At 38.6% G+C, this 20779-nt stretch overlaps 1 protein-coding gene across 1 annotated transcript in view; it reads left to right on the top strand.

The window, feature by feature from the left end:
• Supt3h (SPT3 homolog, SAGA and STAGA complex component) overlaps positions 1–20779 on the top strand; it is a 360073-nt gene that overhangs the window by 119826 nt on the left and 219468 nt on the right. The gene's annotated exons all lie outside the window — the stretch shown is intronic.

The raw sequence follows: 20779 nt of genomic DNA, 5'->3' as shown, positions 1-20779 counted from the left end.
GTGTGCACGCCACCTACATTTCAGAGGCAAGAACCTTTATGCCAGTGGAGACTCTTGCCCTTTAGCTGACTGGTATCTTTAGATGCATTGGTCAAGCCAAAACCTTCCAAGTGCCCAGAATTCCTCCCAAAGAAGGTGAGGGAGGTTAGCTTGTTCAGAGTGGCCTCAAAAGGTAATGTGGGCCAAAAGATGCCGAAGAGTGTGTTAACTGCTTTTAGCCACTTCACAGCTGCAAAAGAACAGTCTCAGGACCAGTAGGAGTTGTAGTTTTCTTACTCTAATAGCCTCAGAGTCAGTATTCAGGAAAGTTAGTATGTTGGTTTCTCTTTTCCTCTCACTTCCTAGGTTTTGTAGGGTACGAGACACAAATGAAGAAATATTGTAGGATGGGTCCAAGCAGGAAAAACTGCCAGAGGCCCCAAGCTACTATTCCTTTAACTGATAGGACATCATAATACCTGACTGAAAATGCCATGGCAACCCAGACCTTCCTTTCTGAGATGTTCTGCTCCCTCCCCAAATCTCACAGGTGAAGTTCCACATTTTCCTACTACTTTTAAAGACCCAAATTTATTCTTGCATAATTCATTGGTAAACAAGACAAATGATCTCTTGTTTATTTTTATAAAAGCCTTTCCTGTTGGATTTCGTGGCATTGGCCTGTAGTTTAAGCCTCCCCAGAAGCCTAGTCTAGTAAGAAGGGATAGTAAAACTCTGGATAGTAAGACTCCTCTTAAAACAATATGGGGGAAAAGTTCCAAGAAAGTGGCAGCAATCTAACTAACTTAAAAGGATACTGTATAGTGACTTTGTCTCCTCAGATATCAGAACAATGATTTTAGTGACTTGTGTTCACATTACCTATAAAAATGAACGACATGGTATCAGATGTCAGCTTTGAGGCAGAGGCCACTACCATGAGAAGAGAGTGAGAGTTGGATCAGAGACAAAGCACATTTGCAAGCCTTCTGGGATTCTCTCCCCAGCCTATCATACTCAGTCTTTTCATGCTCTTACTCAGTTGTCTACTGTTAGGTGTCTTCTGAGGTCACTTCTCTGACAGCTCTTGTTGGCCCCTTCTATATCTCGTTTTCTTCAGCTTCACTGTACTTAATCCTGCTTGTCTAAAAAACCTGAAAGTTCTTTTTATGAATGTAAAAGTACTGTAAACAAAAAAGAAAATGCGTTGTTTCTTCATAAGCTTGCTGTAGCAGTAGAAGTAGTGATGACACCTTCAAGATCCACAGTGCTGAGCAGTGCTGTGCTCAACCCTGTGATCCCCTGTCACACATACCTCTTGATGGCATGAGCTCAAGTGACTCCAGCTCATAAAATGCATTATAGTATAAAAAAGGAATGAAGGTTAAAAGGTAACCTGGTGCATTCAGGAAATCACAAAGGAGATTTATTCCCAGCCACCACTGGGCCTTCAGGAATGCAGCTATCATTGTACTGTACCTCTAAGTATACATTTATATAGTCATTTTCTAGCAACTTCAGTAGATGATCCAATTGTAACCATCAATCCTGAACCCTTGTGGAGGCATGATCAAGTTATTAGGAGAGACTAGTGGGGAATACTCTTTAAGAACAAGTTGGTGAGGTCTTCACCCCAAAGTCTCATTTCATCCTAAAGGAATCTACTAGTCATGTTATGCTTGATATAATCTCTAATATGAAATGATACTTGTAAACAGAAGTTTTAGATCCTAGAACTACCTACCTCTTTGTCAGGGAAGATGCCTTACTTTTATGGAACCCTGAATATGGTCACATATGAGTTTGAGATCTGATTTAAGTAAGTTGCCCCAAAGAACGGATCTTTTCTATTACCTCAGCTTCAAAGTCTGGTACTGTTGTTTTCAACAATTTTTTTTAGTTTATTTGAAGAGCTTGTATTTTAGGTTGCAGAGACAAGGTTGGTAACTGTGGTGGTTTGAATAGGGATGGCCCCCATACACTCATGTTGTTTGAATGCTTGGCTTATTTAAGTAACACTGTTCACTTATTCAGTAGCACTGTTAGGAATAGGTGTGACCTTGTTGGAGGACGTGTGTCACAACGGAGGCGGGTTTTGATATGATCAAGCCTGCTCCCAGAGTGCCACCTTCTCTCCTTGCTGCCTGCAGATCAATATGTAGAATACTGCTCAGTTTCCAGCACCATGTCTACCTATACACTGCCATGGTTTCCACCACATGATAATGGACTCAACTTCTGAAATGTAAGCTGGCCCCAATTAAATGTTTTCCTTTATAAGAGTTGCCTTGGTCATGGTGTCTCTTCATAGTAATAAAACTCTAAGGCAGTAAGGAACAACCTCTCTTGTTTGGAAGCGCAATCTAATAGTGAAAGGTTACATTTGCACACTCAAAGATATGAACATATGCACAATAAACAACTTTTTTAGATTCTAAACTTATGGCAGGAAGTTCTATGTTGCTATATCGCTTAGGTTGGCTTCGAGGTAAAAATGTTGACAAAAAAGTGATGTTTTGAGATAAAACATACAAGAAGAAATAAATGAAGATTTCAAAGAATGTCTAGTCACTGCTAAAAGAAGCTAGAACAATAGTCCAGGTAGACTCCATATATCACTGGATCCAAGAATTTTTAGGTTAGATTCCTAACATAGCTACTTACTATGATTTGCAAGAAATATACCATGTTTTAATAACTTTGTGGCATTGGGCACAATTGAAAAAAGACAGGATTTCGAGTGGGTAGAAAAAGAAATAGTAATAATGCTTTGTGGTCAGTGCTGCTCTGCATGGTTGGCCATCACAGATGCCATCTGTGATGCCTTCTCTGAGAGGAGACTTTTGGCCTCTTTATAGGTACATTGGTAGCTCTCTGTGACTTTACATTGACCGACCCAGTGTTCCCTCAACCCTCCTATTCCAAGCCGTCATTGAGAAGCTATGGCTTAGAGGCATAGGTTTAGACCTATTAGAAAGAATGAAACCTTTATATTACTAGATGTGAGGAATATCAGTGATAGTAGCTCTCCACAGAACCTTGACTATTTTTTGATGGTTCAGAGTCAGCTCTAGTGTTCCATAGACCCTGCTAATTGAAATTCCATACTTACAGGTAGAAAATACTACAGCTAATATGTTGAAAAGCAGGTAGTAATGTCTATAAGGCCGGTTACCAGTTCACTAGTATTCACATTTACCAATAAATGAGTTTTACATTGTGTATATAATTGGAAAAACTTAATGGTTTAGCAAATGTTGCTTCAGAGCTAACTTTGTACTTAAAAAGTTATTCTATTTAAGTTTATATAGACATAGTATTTTCTGTAGTAACCACAAATTTAAATATGTGTGAAGAAGTAAGAATTAAGAACAGTCCTATTTTGGTAAACAGATATTAAACTGTTTTTCTAAGAAATCCACCAGGAATTTACCCACAATTCCTCACTTTGTGGCATTAGGAGATTGGCCTTCAGTTGTTTACAAGTCCTTTCCCCAGTACTTGGAAATCCCTATTCTTTGTGTACAATGTGTTCTTCGTGGCTTTCTACTGGCAGCTTCCCTTTTGATTTTTGATCACGTCTTTTATCTGTTGAAAAATTGAGAATTTGGTTTCTCAAGGACTATTTGTATGTCCTGTTGCTAGGGATTTATCTTCACTTTTTTGTTGCTTTTGGGAATATATTTGGTTCATATTTAATCATAAAAAATTATAATCCTTAGCTTGAGGAAGTTTATAATCTGAATCACCATTAATATAGAAGCATATAAAGGTAATGTAGGAATGATATCCACAGGTAATACAAATGAGAAAAAATATATATACTGTATTCCATTAGTATCCTATCTTTTAAAAAAGGAAATTTTTATGAATTTATTACCAGGAAGGTACAGTTCAATGAAGTTTCTAAGTTTGATGGTGCCAACATAATGGTATTATATTATCATCTATTATCTATTATGCATCCTAAGTGACTTACTGTTCAAATTGGGGACATTTTGGTTTGAAAGGTTCTCTTCAGTCATAAGCCATAAAAATGCCATGGTGGTTTTGAGGTTTTGGGATAAAAATAGCCTGTACTGATTCTGTGTAGGTGTGCTTACCATATTTGTTTATATTTGCCCAGTGTTGGTACTACCTTTATTTCCAGCAATTTTTTCTTAAGCGTATTTATGTCTTGTTTGTGTGTGAAATTCTGACCAAACAAAACTGAAGACGTGAAATGACACACAATTTACAGAATTAAATATGGTATCTGTTTTGGGGAATATCAGCATCGTTGCCTGCCCTGCTACCATTCATACTTAGTAACACAGAGCCCTAAGTGTAATGAAGACTTGTGCTGTCTCCCTCATGTTAAAGCTCATGTGGGAGTCAAATATGGATACAAATACTAAAGAAATCTAGACAGAAATAGCTAGTGCATGTCTAATACTTAACATTTATAGAACCTTGTGTGGACAGAGATCCCTATTTTTCTTTAGTTTTTATGATTTTATTTAAATATAAAATATGCTTATGAATCATCTATTAGTTTTCTTATATTTTTAAACTCACTATTCTCTCTCTCTCTCTCTCTCTCTCTCTCTCTCTCTCTCTCTCTCTCTCTCTCTCTCTCTCTCTCTGTGTGTGTGTGTGTGTGTGTTTTCACCGCATCTGAAGGTCAGGGAACATCTTTAGGTTTATACACTGAATCCGGGACCATCAGGCTTACCAGCCTTCTTGGTTTTCAGGTCCCCGTGGAGATTGGTGGTTCTGATGGTTATTTGGACTGGTCTTCCCGTCTCAGAGCACTTGTAGCATAGTAAGATATGTGATCTGGCTTACTAGGCCCTGTGGTACCCCATGTGGGACCCCATGCCTTTCCTGTCTGGGCTCCCATTACCAATAATGTGTCTTAAATGTGACTTTGAATCTTCTCCACATCCTTCAAGTACTCCTCGATTTCTTCCATTTATACTTTATGTTGACATAATCATATCAACATGGCTGGTGCCAGGTGAAGCATTTCAGACCTCACAAGATGTCATGATACTGTGCACACAGCAGCTCCCACTTCCTTGTGCAGTACTATGGAAGGAAAACCTCACTTAAGGTGTCAAGGATGTTTGAATCTTAAGATTACTTTTTATCAGTATTGGACTCATAATATTTTATACACTATCCATTTGAACAGAAAATTAAAACAAGTTGTATCATCATTGTGATGTTAATGGAAGTAGCAGCTATGGAGTTCCTGAGGAAGTGCTAGGCCAGATGGAAATGAAAGTAATTGTAGAATCATTGTCAAGTAAAATTAAATTACCCTGTGTTTTTATAGGCTGAAATAGGTTAGAGTTCCAGATCTCAGATTCTGTTTCCTTATTTATTTGATAGCGCAGAGTTGAGTTTATTAAGTAAAATGTATACTTTAGTTAAAAAAGATAGTACATCTTTAGATTTCATCAGGGGAGGGGCATGGCAGGAAAAGAAGAAAGAGAGGAAATGGCAGCAGCAATGTGGTTTTCTGGAGGAGTTGCCAGATTTGGGGTTTTATAGGAAAATAAAATCAAATTCAGTAGTCTGGGCAACCATGAGATCACCATCTCTAAATTAAAGAATTAAAGAATGAATTAAAGAAAAATATACTAAATTCTACAAAATCAGAACTTGTCCAGAGCACAGTAGTAACAAGACACCAAATGGGCACTTCATAAGCGCTGGCAGTAGAATGCAGGAGAGAGCACAGATGTAGCTAGATTCCCCTAGAGTGTGAGTTACAGATTATTGTTATTATTATGTGAGTGCTGGGAATCAAACCCAGGTTTTCTTGAAGAGCAGACAGTGTTCTTAACCTCTGAATCGTCTCTCCAGGCCTTAAACATAGTCAGCTGTTATTGTTATAGGATCTCTATGATTGCCACAGATGCTCTTAGAAAAATACGTATAAATATATGCTCAGTAGCTGTATGGATCAATCTTAAGACAACTAACTCTAGTAGATTCTGTTTTCCTTATCTAACAACAACAACAACAAGCTGAGATTCCGGGTGGAATTGACTTTTTTAGGTTTCCCCATCCAGCTAGAGTCTGAATAAAAGCCCTTTGTCATCTTCTGTGCTGCCCAGTAGGCTCTCTGTGTTAGCTGCTTCTCTCCTCCAGTGACTAATTCTTACCACACACCAGCAGAAGGGATGAAGGAATCAGGCTGGCCAGGAGTTTGAGGGTCCAGTTCGCTTTGGTGAGGAAGGCGTGCTGGAGGTCATGGGATCCTCCTGCTGTAGGAGCAGGAATGTAAGAGTTTTGCTCACAATCTAGGTGGATCTGGAGGCAGGAAGAAACAGGCAACAAGGCAGTGCAGGATGGTGAGATCTTGCTTCCTGCCCTCCACCTTCCATATTTGCTTCTTACAGATAGGCTTCATTTTCTAAATGTTCCATCACCCTCCCCCTCCCCAATGGGAATGGCTACAAGCTGAGGACCTATCGTTCACAACCATGAACCTGGGAGGGTGTTTCACAAGCAGTCATGACTGTCTGTACCCTCTGATCATCGTTTGTGTGAGCTGAAGAAGGAGGGCACAGTATCTCCTTAGACTTGGACTGAAGGAGGAGTGCACATGGACAATTCATTTTGTCATCCTTTTTGTTTCTTGTAACGATCCTGAACACAGTATGTTACAAGTATGCTGTGTGTGGAAGTATAGCAGGACATTACAAACATGGAGGATCACTCCATTTCTCTTTCTACTCTTGCCTAAGAGCTAGGGATGTGTATTTGGTGGAATTTAGGCTAAAAGAAATAGTTAAAATTTGATGAAAGGGCTTTTATTTTTCTTGATCAAAGTGAGACGTCTCTAGAACTGTGTCATGCTTTCCTGACTCCAGTTCAATGTTGATTTCAGTTGAAATTGTCTTAGATGTAAATGTGTGGACAGATTGTACCTATCGTTATAGGGTTGGTGTTGGAGTTTCCCTCTTAAAGCAAATTGTATTGTTACTTTATCACTTCACTCATCGATTTATCTCATTCACTTTTATCTTCCAAAAGCATCCTAGAGTTATATGCGTATTCCTGTACATTTCAGACTGTTGTTGCTATTAAGTCTTTATTTAATACTTACTATATTTAAGAGACTTCCTCTTAAAATAAAAAGGAAGCAATAGATATAATACTTAATTTTCCTAACTTTACCATATTTTTCTGTGATGACAATATTTGAATCAAATAAGCCGAACAATAACTAGAAATAGGAAATGGCATTGAACTCAACACAGACATAGATCCTTGTGTGGTGTAAGCATAATAATGTGGATCTTAGACGAGTAGGACAGGTCTTATGCACTGAGGAAATAGCTGCTTTGTGGCTGGAGGCAGAGTCCTTGTCCTATAAGCCACTATGCCCTCTAGGAGCTTGAACTTCAGGAAGGCAGAGTGCTTTATGCGAATCCTCTGCAGCCTGTGGAGAGAAGGGGTGGGGAGATCAGCAGACCAAGGCTCTTAGAATTTCCCAAAAAGCTAGTTAGTGCTATTTATTTGTTTGTTTATTTATTTATGTGTGTGTGTACATACATAGTTTTTAATGGCTGAATGCATGTACATATATGTATGGATCATATATGTATATGATTATATTTTATTATATATTCACATGTGTGTACATGAGTGAAAATCAGAAGAGTGTGTCCTCTCTGGAGTTGGAGTCATAAGCAATTATAAACCCCCTATCATGAGTGCTAGGAAACCAAACTCATGTCCTCTGGAACAGCAGCAAGTGGACTGAAATGCCCTGCCTTCTCTTTAGCCTTTCCAATGTTTTTTTTTTTTTTTTCTTTTTTTCCTTTTTTTTGGGTTTTTCGAGACAGGGTTACCCTGTGTAGCCCTGGCTGTCCTGGAATCCTGGAACTTACTTTGTAGACCAGGCTGGCCTCGAACTCAGAAATTGGCCTGCCTCTGCCTCTCAAATCCTGGGATTAAAGGTGTGTGCCACCACTGCCTGGCTCTTTCCAGTGTTTTTAACATTAAAATTTGATTACATCATTTCTTCCTTTTCTCTTTCCTCCCACTACCCCCTCTCATCCACCCTGCCTTTTACTCTCTCAAATTTATGGCATCTTGCCTCATTTTAATTGTGTACACACACATACACACACACCCTGTTCAGTCTATGTAATGTTACTTGTATTATGTAATTTCAGGGCTGGGCAGTTGGTACTATATAGCAATTAGGGACTTTTTTTCTGGAGGAAACCCTTTCTATCTCTCAGCTTTCCTTACTTGCCTGAAGTTCTTTGTTTAGGATTAGGTCCCTGTGAAATTCTCTTAGCATGTTAGTTTTAAGTCCAGTTTCTTTGTCTGAACCTAGTACTCACTGACTTAGGTAGGCTGGCTGGCCATCAGTAGGGTTCTAAGGATCTGTTTGTGTTAACCTCCCCATTTTCAGGATGACAGACAGGCACCACCATGCCTGGCTTTTTGCCCTAGATGCTGGGGAAGGGAATCCTGAACCTTCTGCTTTCTTTTACTGACTGAACCATCTCCCCATCCCTCTACATTGAGCATTTGTAGTATGACTTTGAACTACTGTTCTTCTGAGGACTAAGAATCAGTTTCTGACCAAGTCCCTGTAATCACCTTTCTCTCGTCACAGTAACTTATCAGATTGTCAGTACCTACTGCAGAGGTGGGGAAGCACCTGTGCTTGTTGATGGCTTTACTTGGGGACTGCCTATGGAGGCTTGAGCTGGGCTTTGGAGATGTGGGTTCAGACTGCAGAGCCAGTCCTCTGTCTGGGCACAGTCTGCTTCCCATGCTTGTCCTGTATCTATTGTTTGTTTGCCTTTACACTTTCATTTCTTACTCTCTTTTTCTCATTGAGGCATACAAATAGTACAGATTTTTAAAAATGTCAGTTCACTAAGCACTTCAGGCAGTTAGGAAACACCATAATTCACTTACATATAAAAATGTTTTTACCAGCTAAAACAATATTTTCAGTTTCAGGTTTTGCTTCCCTTGCAGAATCTATATGTGTTATACTTGCTCGTTTTCATGGAAAATCTTTGTATCTCCACACTTGAGCCATAGTGCTTATATTTTTGGTCATCTAATTTTAGACTGCTCTCAAGAAATCACTCCTTCATACATTTGACACGTTTTCTTTTTAACCCCAAAGCTCTTCTGATGTTCTGCTTTCCCAGTGTTTGCCATAGATCTCTTGGTAGATCTCCTTGCATATTCCAAAAACTTTTAATTGCTGCCTTTGGAGTCTTGCTTCTTATTAGTAACTTTTAGTGTAAACTGTGTTCTAGTTATTTTGTAGTTTAATTGATAAGAATATCAATGAATCACACCTAAGCCTGTCAAATGACTGTTTAATTGAAACATACTAGTGTTATTGTAAATGATCTTGGTTTTAATTACTGAATTAATATGTTATTAGTATACTATGATTTATGGCAGCCTTTGGGAATCTTCTTTTCAGACAGTATTTTAAAGTTCTGTTTTACATCTCAGATAACTATGCCATAAATTGATTATTTTAGATCTAAACTTCTTTGGTGTTGAGATTGTTAACCCTGACACCCTTCTGTGTGGGGGGATGTGGCAGCACCATCTCTACTTTCAAGAAAAAAGATAGGCTGATTATAGACTTTCTGATAATGTTCTCTCATGACCAAATTGAAATGTGATAATATTTCAATTATAGACTTTATTTCACTTATACAATTAATTAAAATAATTTGATATCAAGACCAACCAACAACAACGAAAGAAAAAGCAGTGAGAGGCTAACTATATCTGGGATTTCATGCTCACAGAAAAGAAAACGTTTCAAAGTTATAAACATTTTTCATTTATTTATTTTTGAGACATGATTTTATATAGTCCATACTTTCCCTGAACTCACTATATAGCCAATGATGGCATTGAAGAATTCCAGGCCTTATATTACCATCCTCAATTTTATGGGGAACTAGGAATTGAAATAGGGTTCCATTCACCTTGGCACACACTTTAAATATTGAACCACATCCCCAGCTATTTTCTTCTATTATGGGGCAGGGTCTGGTATATCCTAATGGTTATACCAGTGGGATAGCACTCTGTCCTAAGCTTGTCTTGAGCTCCTTTTGAAACAGAAATTGATTTTGTGCTTCTGGTCCTCTTACCTCCACCACTAAAGTGTTAGCATCACAGGCGGGTACTGCACATTTGGTGTGTTCACTGCTAGTGACCTAGAGCTTTCTGTGTGGTGGGCAAATCTTAATAGGTGAGCCTCAGCCCTAGCCCGATAGTTTTACATTTATGATCAAGCCATGTAGAAACTGTACATTTTAGTCTCTTTAAAAGATGGGATCTCAGAGCTGGAGATGTGGTTCAGCTGTAAAGACTACTTCCTGTTCATCCAGAGCATCTGAGTTTGGTTCTTAGGACCCACACTGGGCACCTAACAACTGCCTATAAACTAACTCTGGGGATCCAAAACAAGTATCTCCTTTCCTTCCCTCTCCCTCTCCCCTCCTTCCTCCTGAACTCTCCCCTCCCCTCTTCTCTCCCTCTGTCCCTCCCTCTCTCCCTCTCCCCCTCCCCCCCCCTCTCTCACACACACACACAACCCACAAATTTTAGAAAAAGAGAAAGAGTGAGACTCTCCCTGATTATAGACTATGTAGATAAATTTTGAGTTTTGACTCAAACTACATGGCTCTGGTTGATCTTCATGATCCTAGTCTTGCAGAAAGCTTTTTGTTTAAATGTCAGTTGAGGCTATGGTAACATCAGAAGTTCAGACCACAGCCTACATGTCAATAGCTCCTTTCCTGGGGTGATGTTTTCCATCTACGCCTTAGGTACTAGCACTGCTGACTTTGGAGGAGTTAAATAGTTTAGAACTGGGACTTGGTAATGTGTCCAGTTGGCTCTCCCCATTATTGCCATAACACCATAAAAAAAGGTTCCTTTGCCATTCAGTGCAGCTTGATCAAATCTTGTCAGTGGTATAGCACTCTGTCCTTGCGTCATAAGGGCCTGGTCACTTATAAATGTGACTGGAGTATGAAGCAATTTGTCTTTTCAGTGGGACTGAGAATATATGAAGGCAGAGAAGGACAGGACTCCAACTTTATTTTGACACATTTCCCTATGGAGTTTGGAATACAGCAAGTAGTGATGGATTATCAGTCACAATAAAGTGTATATTTCTGACCGTTTAGATTTGAGTATATTTACTCTCCTTTGTACTTCCTTCATGAGCAAAATTGAATGGCTAGCAAGGACTCTCTTCTGCAGAGTAATTTGAAATAAGGTGTCTGATGTCATTTTCTCATTATCTACATAGATAAGCAAGCATGTGCTTTTAGGCACATGCTCACATTAGGATCTGACCCATAGTTCTGTGCTTTCCTAATGATGAATTACAAGGGAGTTACTGAAGTGGGTAATAGAAATATTTCTGGATGCCTAGTATTTCTGTACCATAGCACTAAGCTGAACAAGACAGCACCTGTAGGCTACTACATGCATTACACTAGTATTAGGCGATAGGTGTCCTCTCATTCCCCTTAGCAAGATTCTGAAGATATGATCGCTAGACAGGTATCATTCTGCATAATTAGCAGATCTTCTGAGGTGTTTGTGGTCAAGCAGAGATTTATAACGTGGCTGCAAACCAGCATTTCTTATCCTGGGTCCCAAGAGTCAGTTTTATAGACAGACAGAGCCAATGCTTCCCAGGGGCACTATACTTTGTCAAGTCAAATTCCCTATTATAGAGGCAGTAGAGCTCTATATAGATTAAGGTTTGCAAAAGATGACTTCATTAGGGCTTTGAGTTGCAAAGCAGTTGTAATAGATAGCTTTAGGGAATTTTAGAAATATACATTTTAGATGCTGATTGTGATACAGAGTAAAGATTTTCAACATTGGCTGTTCAGTGAAAGACCTATTGAGTTGTAGTCTCTTGTCTGGGGCTCAGGTTCTCCTGTGTCTTTAGGTAGGGGCTTTCAATTTGCACCTGGGGGTGAAAGAGACTGAAGAGAACCAGATGTTCTCATCTCCTATATAAAATAGTAAGAAGATAGAGTTTTGGAAATCTGATTTTAAGTGACAGCCTTGTAGAGTAATAGCATTTCAAAATTGATCGTGTATCATTGGCATGCCTTTCCAAGCATTATAACATCATTGAAATCTTTGCTGTGTAATGAATAGAAAGATCAGGATGGAATTGTCATCTGGATTGAAGAAGGATGTCAGACTCCTACAAGTACTTGCAAGTTTGCTTACATGAATGGCATGGGGAATTCATTTCACTTCTTTAAGTTATCCGCACTTTTCTGATCAAATCTACAGAGACCAGTTATGAATGGCATTGCCAAATTCTTGTTTGTATGTGAAAATGCGTATGTGTGTTTGTGTGGGTCTTCATGTGTGTGGAAGCCAGAGCAAACAGACTGGAGGTATTTTCCTCAGCAGCTGCCCATCGTGTTTTTGAGATATGATCTCCCATCGGCTCAGAGCTGGGCTAGTAGGCTGGGTTAGACCAGCTGGCTAAACAGCCAGCCCTGGCCGGACTCTGCCGATCTCTGCCTTCCTAGCATTACTAGTACAAGTGCAGGCCACCATACTCAGAAAACTCAGGTCCTTGTGCTTTTAAAGCAAACACTTTGATGGCTGTTACAGTCTTTAAATACTTTAAAAAGCATTTTAACTAGATTACCTAAATTAGCATTATTTTTCAGTGGAACCATGGGAATAATGCAGTTATTATTAAAGTTAAATCATAAAACACTATAAAGTGTCTTTAGAAGTTATAAAATTATACTGGTCAAAAATAAAGAAAACTAATAACTAATTTCATCATTCTAATTATATATATATATAATATAATAGGGAAACCAAGACTTTTAAAATGTTTCCTCATGTTTTTAATTCCTATAACATGATTAGAGCATTAAAATCTTTTCTTTGTTGTACTGATGAAAATCATTACTATTTTCCTACCAAAGCAGATATCTACATATAGATATATTTATAAGTATAAACCCAGAGATACGCTGGGCGTGGTGGTGCACGCCTCTAATCCCAGCACTTGGGAGGCAGAGGCAGATGGATTTCCAAGTTCGAAGCCAGCCTGGTCTACAGAGTGAGTTCCAGGACAGCCAGAACCACACAGAGAAACCCTGTCTCGAAAAAACAAAACCAAAAACAAAACAAAAACCCAGAGATACTCTTTTCTCTTGTTTCTTTTCAGTCCCCTCTGGTCTGACTGACTGTGTAGCCCAGGGTAGATATTCTTGTGATCTCATCCTTCCTCAGCCTGTTTGCTGGGATTTCAATTGTGCACCACCAAGGTGAGTTATAGAACCTTCTTGAGGTCACACTCAACCATGTAAGCATTAGAGCCGCAAAAGAAACAGAGAATGGTTGTGTTGTGAGATTCATGATCTTGAGACTGTCTCTTTAAATGGAGTGGCAAAGGTATTCTAAGAAGTGTTTGCATTGAGCATTTGACCTTTCTAGAACTCAGGAAGGATACACGGTTTTGTTAGTTAAAAAACACTATACAAATGTTGAGGATGTGTGTCTGCTATTAGGGGATTGAAAGCATTTGTCAGCCTGTGATAAGAACAAAACCAGGTGCCTCTGTTCTGTGGCTTAGGATGTGGGTTTCTTTGGTTCTGCTAGTCTTAGACACTGAGGAAAACAAGTTATGTATGCAAATAGTGTGGACTATTTTTTTTAAAGCTCTGTGTGTCTTAGTAGCATTTGTCCTGGGATCTCTTCCATTTTAAGTGTTGATAATTCTCTGAATTATATAGTTGTAAGGATGAATTACTAATACCTTGCTTAGGCATTTAAAAGCAAATATATATTTAAATAATATATTTCAAAATCTAATCATTGATGGATTTTTCTTAATTGTATACTCTTTGTATTTTAAATATTTTATAACACATATAAACATTAATTTTTGAAGTTCAATATGTGGTTTTTTTATCCTTGTCCATTTGAATGTTAGATAAATCATTTGCTGTAAAATGTATATTTTAGAACTGGGCATATATGTACTCATGGGCAGAATGTTCGGTTATGCGCAGTGTTCGTTAGGAATGGTTCCTGACAGCCACCATACAGCCCATTGCTGTAGTCCTCAGGGTTCTTCCCTGAGCATTGTGACCTAAAATCTCACTTTTCTTAACTCTTTTTCTGTGATTCATTTTTAAAACAATCTCAATTAAAATTGTTAATAATGTAAAACTGAATTTTCTGTCTTTTTGGGAAAACTTACAGTTTTTATATATGTCTAGAATTTGGAAGGAACCACCTTAGTCTTTTTAGCTTCAGTGTTCTATTTTAGTTTTGGTGTGCTATCCTTTTCAGACTCACTGATTTCTATTTTGAATCACCTTTTCTTCTACTCTCCAAATCGTCTAGTTCAAACACTACCATTTCCATAGGTCCGTAAACCAGGCACTCAGGCTTGCCTTTAAAATCTTTAAAAATATTCGGGCGGTGGTGGCGCACGCCTGTAATCCCAGCACTCTGGGAGACAAAGGCAGGTGGATTTCTGAGTTTGAGGCCAGCCTGGTCTACAGAATGAGTTCCAGGGCAGCCAGGGCTATACAGAGAAACCCTGTCTCGAAAAAAACAAAATCCAAAAATCAAAAAAAAATTCCTTAAAAATATAATCTTCAATCTTCATTAAAAATATATTTAATAAATTTATTAATTTAAGAATATGATATTTAATCTTTAAAATATATTATCTTATTCTTATTTGTTGGAGGTGGTGTGGGGTCTTGTGTATAGCAGTGCAGGTATACAAGGAGGGCAGAAGAGTGTGTTGGGTCCCCCAGAACTAGAGTTTAAAGAGCTTTTGAACTGTCTGATGTAGGTGCTTGGTACTGAACTTGGGTTCTCTGCAAGAGCACAAAATGTGATGCTAACCTGTGAGTTAGCTCCCTGGCTCCCAGAGTTACCAAACACATTCTTTAACATTTTCTTCTCTTTTTTCCTTTCAGGATTGTTTGTTTGTTTGTTTGTTTGTTTGTTTTAAGAGTGTCTTCTTGTAACATTACCAGGTCTGGAACTTGTATCTTAGATCATCTGGCCTTGAATCCATAGAGATCTTCCTGCCTCTACCTTCTAAGTGCTGACCTTAAAGGTGTGGCCCACCCAGCCCATTTTTAGTTATTTATTTTTAAAGTAACATTCACTAAGCATTATAATTTAGGCATTTTGTTTCTAAAAGTTTTACAATCTTTGGAATATGAATACATAGTACACATATATTTTGCAGTGCTAGGATTGAATCCCCAGGACCTATAAAAATACTAGGAAGTTACAAATAAGGATGATACCCAGTAGTAAATAAAATTTGAATGAGTAAATGGATGATCCAGATATTGAATGACCTATGTTTTGATACAGATAAAGCAAATTATTCTTCCAAAAACTTTTCTTTGTTTAAATTAGTTGTGCATTGCAAAGAAACTGCCTCCTCAGACAAGCTCTTTTATTTAAGTAATCGCACAATTTTTTCTGTTTGGGTGAGAGGCAGGATGACTGTATAAAAGACTTTGACAGCTGTTACTACGACTGTGATATAGCCATTCTAGTAATTGTAACTAACGATTAACTTTACCTCTTAACTTAAGGCTTTGATTACATTTTATGTTTATATTTTCTTGTGAGAGAACACTTTAAAGACAAGAGTCCAACTTAGAAAACAAAGTAAATACAGTAAGACCTGTATTAGATAACTTTCATATCTATTCTTTTCCTTTACTGTCTTGTTGGAGTAAAATTATTATTCTAAGATGTCTGTAATATGAAGATAAAATCATATTTTCTTGACTTTTAAATTATGTGAAAGATAATGTTTTTCTGCATCCTATCAGCAAAAACTAAGTCTATGTAGTATATGTAAAGGTTTTTACATGGGTATATATATATATATATATATATATATATATATATATATATATATATATATTCAAGTACTTTTTATAAGGTATCTTAGTCAAGTATTCTTGCATAAACATCATGACCAAGAAGCAAGTTGGGGAGGAAAGGGTTTGTTCAGGTTACATTTGCACATTACTGTTCATCAATGAAGTCAGGACTGGAACTCAAGCAGGTCAGGAAGCAGGAGCTGATGCAGAGGCCATGGAGGGATGTTTCTTACTGGCTTGCTTCCCTTGGCTTCTTGCTCAGCCTGCTCTCTTATAGAATTCAAGATTACCAGCCCATAGATGGTACCACCCACAAGGGGCCCTCCCCACTTGATCACTAATTGAGAAAATGCCCCACAGCTGGATCTCATGGAGGCACTTCCGCAACTGAAGCTCCTTTCTCTGTGATAACTCCAGCTTGTGCCAGATTGACACATGAAATCAGCAAATACACAAGGTGATTCAAGCTAATTCATGAACATGTGACACTTAGTAAGTGAATGGTTTTTTATTGTTGCTATTCATCTTCTCCTTAAGGAACTTACTCATTCAAACTCATTGTTACAATTCACCCAAGGTGGCACCTGAGGTGGTGTTCTCTTCACAAATTTGGTCAGCAGAATGAAGTGTCTGCCCTTGTGAAGCTTCCCTAGACATTGATGTGTGCACCCAAGATCTGATTTAGGAATAAAAGGTACAAGAAAAAAGAATATGATAGAAACTAGTGTTTTCTTTTTTTCTTTTTCTTTTTTTAATTTTTTTTATTTATTGTCTATATTCTTTGATTACATTCTAGAAGCCTTCCCCTTTCCCATTCCCCTACCCCCATTCCCCATATGTTCCATAAGTCCTCTTCTCTCCATCCATTCTCCTGTCTTTCCCCCTCCCTTTTCTCTGTCCTGGTACTCCCCTACAATGCTGGATCAAGCCTTTCCAGGATTAGGGCCCTCTTCTTCCTTCTTCATGGGAATCATTTGATATGCTAATTGTATCTTCACTATTCAGAGCTTCAGGGCTAATTAATATCCATTTATCAATTATTGATTCCATGTGTATTCTTTTGTGATTGCATTACCTCGCTTAGGATGTTATTTTCCAGTTCCATTCATTTGCCTAAAAAATTCATGAATTCATTGTTTTTAATTGCTGAATAGTACTCCATTGTGTATATATACCACATTTTCTGTATCCATTCCTCCATTGAGGGATATCTGGGTTCTTTCCAGCTTCTGGCTATTATAAATAAGGCTGCTATGAACATAGTGGAGCATGTGTCCTTATTGCATGCTGGGGAATCCTCTGGGTATATGCCCAGGAGAGGTATAGCAGGGTCCTCCGGAAGTGTCATGCCCAGTTTTCTTAGGAACTGCCAGATTGATTTCCAGAGTGGTTGTACCATTTTACAATCCCACCAGCAGTGAAGGAGTGTTCCTCTTTCTCCACATCCTCGCCAACACCTGCTATCTCCTGAGTTTTTAACCTTAGCCATTCTGACTGGTGTGAGGTGAAATCTCAGGGTTGTTTTGATCTGCATTTCCCTAATGGCTAATGATGTTGAGCATTTCTTAAGGTGCTTCTCGGCCATCCTTATTTGTTCAGGTGAAAATTCTGGCCATCTTGCCAAAAGCAATATACAGATTCAATGCAATCCACACCAAAATCCCAACTCAGTTCTTCACAGAATTGGAAAAAGCAATTCTCAGATTTATCCGGAATAACAAAAAACCCAGGATAGCTAAAACTATTCTCAACAGTAAAAGAACTTATGGGGGTATTAGTATCCCAGACCTCAAGCAATACTACAGAGCAATAGTGTTAAAAACTGCATGGTATTGGCACAGGGACAGGCAAGTGGACCAATGGAATAGAATTGAAGACCCAGAAATGAATCTACACACCTATGGTCACTTGATCTTGGACAAAGGAGCTGAAAACATCCAGTGGAAAAAAGATAGCCTTTTCAACAAATGGTGCTGGCTCAACTGGAGGTCAGCATGCAGGAGAATGCAAATTGATCCATTTTTATCTCCTTGTACTAAGCTCAACTCCAAGTGGATCAAGGACCTCCACATAAAACTAGACACATTGAAACTAATAGAAAAGAAACTGGGGAAAACCCTTGAGGACAAGGCACAGGGGAAAAGTTCCTGAACAGAACACCAATAGCTTGTGCTCTAAGATCAAGAATTGACAAATAGGATCTCATAAAATTACAAGGTTTTTGTAAGGCAAAGGACACCATCAAAAGGACAAAATGGCAACCAACATTGGGAAAAGATCTTCAACCCTACATCCAATAGAGAGCTAATATCCAATATATACAAAGAACTCAAGAAGTTAGACCCCAGGGAACCAAATAACCCTATTAAAAATGGGGTACAGACCTAAACGAAACTAGTGTTTTCAATGTCATGACCAAGAAGAGGCTAATCTGAAGGGACAATTGGAAGGGAAATTTGGATGAAATTATGCCAATCTCTAGGGAAAGAACAATTTCCATCTGCTTTTTATACTCTACAGGAAGTATAAAAAACATCTAGATGGGAGTGTTTAGTGTGTTCTCAGAACAGAAGGGAAGTTGATAAATGTGTAAAGACTAGTGTATATGAAGACTCAGAAGCCAGCTCTTGTTGGCCACAGGAATTGTGGTTTTATTTAAATGTATCTAGTTTTCATGGATTGGCAGGGTCTTGCTGTGTAATGCAGGCTGGCATGCAGCTCATCGACCAGGAGCCTCTGCCTCTTGACTGTTGGGCAATACAAGTGTGTAAGGTGTGCATTACCATACCTGACTAAATTGTATGTTTTCCTTATTTGGGAATATTGGAGAGGAGATGCACATTATTACCAAGGATAGAGTTATGTAGATGCATATAGGAGTATAGGAAATATGGCATGGCAATGGAAAAAGTAGAGAATCAGATAGAAGCCATGATAGTTCTTGTCAGAGGTAATGGTGGTTTGGATTAGGGCTTGAGGGGTTTCTGTGCAATTTCAGAATTATAATTTTATTGGAATGCAGAGCTAACACTACAACCTAGAACATTATATATGTTAGGCATGAAGTCTAATAGTAAGCTATGCCCCAGTCCATCAATTCTGGGGATCTTTTCAAGGTAGTTGTATATTTACTGATGGGTCCAATATAGAACCCAAGCAAAATAAAGAATTTAGAGATAATTCTGAGGCCTTTATTCTGGACAATTGAGTGAATGGTAGTGCCAGTTAGACCTCATATCCATATGATATAATTGTGCCAAAAAGATGTGCTAATAACTAAAATTCAGAAGAGGAAATTTGGATTTAGGATTTGCATGTGTTCTTTTTGTTATACTAACCTAGCAATTGGATAAGGAAGTCTGTCCTGCTTCAGGGACATGTGGTAGAAGCTAGGGAGACCACTTATCCATAGAGGTGTGTATTTGTATAGCAGTGAAATTAATCTGAGACCTAATTTCCAGAAGTGACTTATTTCCAGAAAAGAAGGAAACAATCACAGAATGTGAGATGCTGCTGCCATGAAGATAAAGGGAAACTAACAGAAGGTGGTATCCCAGAAGCCACCAGAAGTGTATCATGTTGAAGGCTGGACAGATTGTTCAATCATTAAAGGACCCAAGTTTGCTCTCTAGAACTCATTTTTAAAGTGATGGAATAAGCTTATCTGGTAGCACTGGAAAAGCAAGAGCGAGCTTCCTGGGGCTTCCGGCCAGCTTACTTGCCTGCCTAGTCTACCTAGCCTATTTGGCCAGTTTCAGGCCAATGAGAGACCAATCAAAGGAAGGTTAGCAAACCCAGTGGAACAAAACCCCAGGCTATCCTCTGCCCTCCACATGCATGCATGAGTATACTTGCATCCACACACAACTTCATCTGTTTTTAAAAACCTCCTTGTTTCATGAACCTACCACCCTTAATGTCTGAGTTAGACATTTGTTTGCTTCACTCCCATATGTAACAGTGTAGTTTCTGTGTATTTATCTTTGCATAATCTTATTTCTAAGAATGTGAACTTTCTGATCATTTTAAGTGCACATAATCTAAAACTGCTTTGGTTAATATGAACACGATATAATATGTGTGCTCTCCATCATCTGTTTCTCTACAGAGAATGTTTTTTAATAAATGGAGGTAGAGAATAGCTTTTAACAGTATTTAGTGCTCTTCTAGAGGACCCAGGTTTGGTTCCTAGCACCACTGTCAGATGGTCCACAAGGGTTCCATTACCCTCTTCTGGCCTCCACAGGTACCTGTACTTGAATATATACTCACCCCCCTATACACACATATACATACTTTTTTTTTTAAAAGTAAATTTGTATTGATGCAGAAATGGGTAACTGGCGTAAGAGTACTGTCTGCTTTTCCAGAGGACCTGAGTTTGATTCTCAGCACTTCCATGACAGCTTACAACTAACTGCCTGTAACTCTAGTTCCCAGGGCTTCTATACCCTTCTCTGCCTTCCATGGACACCTGCCACACAAGCAGTACATGGACATATATGCAGACAAAGCAGAAAGGCAAAGCTTGGTTTTTAGAGGAATGGTCGTGTTGCTGTGTCCTGGTTTATTTTTGAAATATTAAATGCATCCTGATCATCTAAGTGAATCGAGCAAGATGATCCAAAGTGGGAATGCCTAATGGGTACCGCAGCCATGAAATCAGCACCTTATACATCAGTTTCAAGTCCCAGTGTGCCTCACAGATGAGCTCAGAGCTCTGGTGGCATCCCACAGTGTGTCTGTCTGCCCAGTGCTAGAGAAGACAGTGGGTCAGTCTAATACCATCCTAGAAGTTATACACTCACATATCTTAGCCAGTTTAATGTATTTCCTCTTCCAGATAAATTTCCTAATTTATGCTG

The sequence above is a fragment of the Apodemus sylvaticus genome, chromosome 9 (assembly GCF_947179515.1).
Source record: "Apodemus sylvaticus chromosome 9, mApoSyl1.1, whole genome shotgun sequence".
Classification (NCBI taxonomy): domain Eukaryota; kingdom Metazoa; phylum Chordata; class Mammalia; order Rodentia; family Muridae; genus Apodemus; species Apodemus sylvaticus.
The sequence above is the reverse complement of the archived record's forward strand: the minus strand, read 5'-3'. Positions and strand labels throughout refer to the sequence as shown.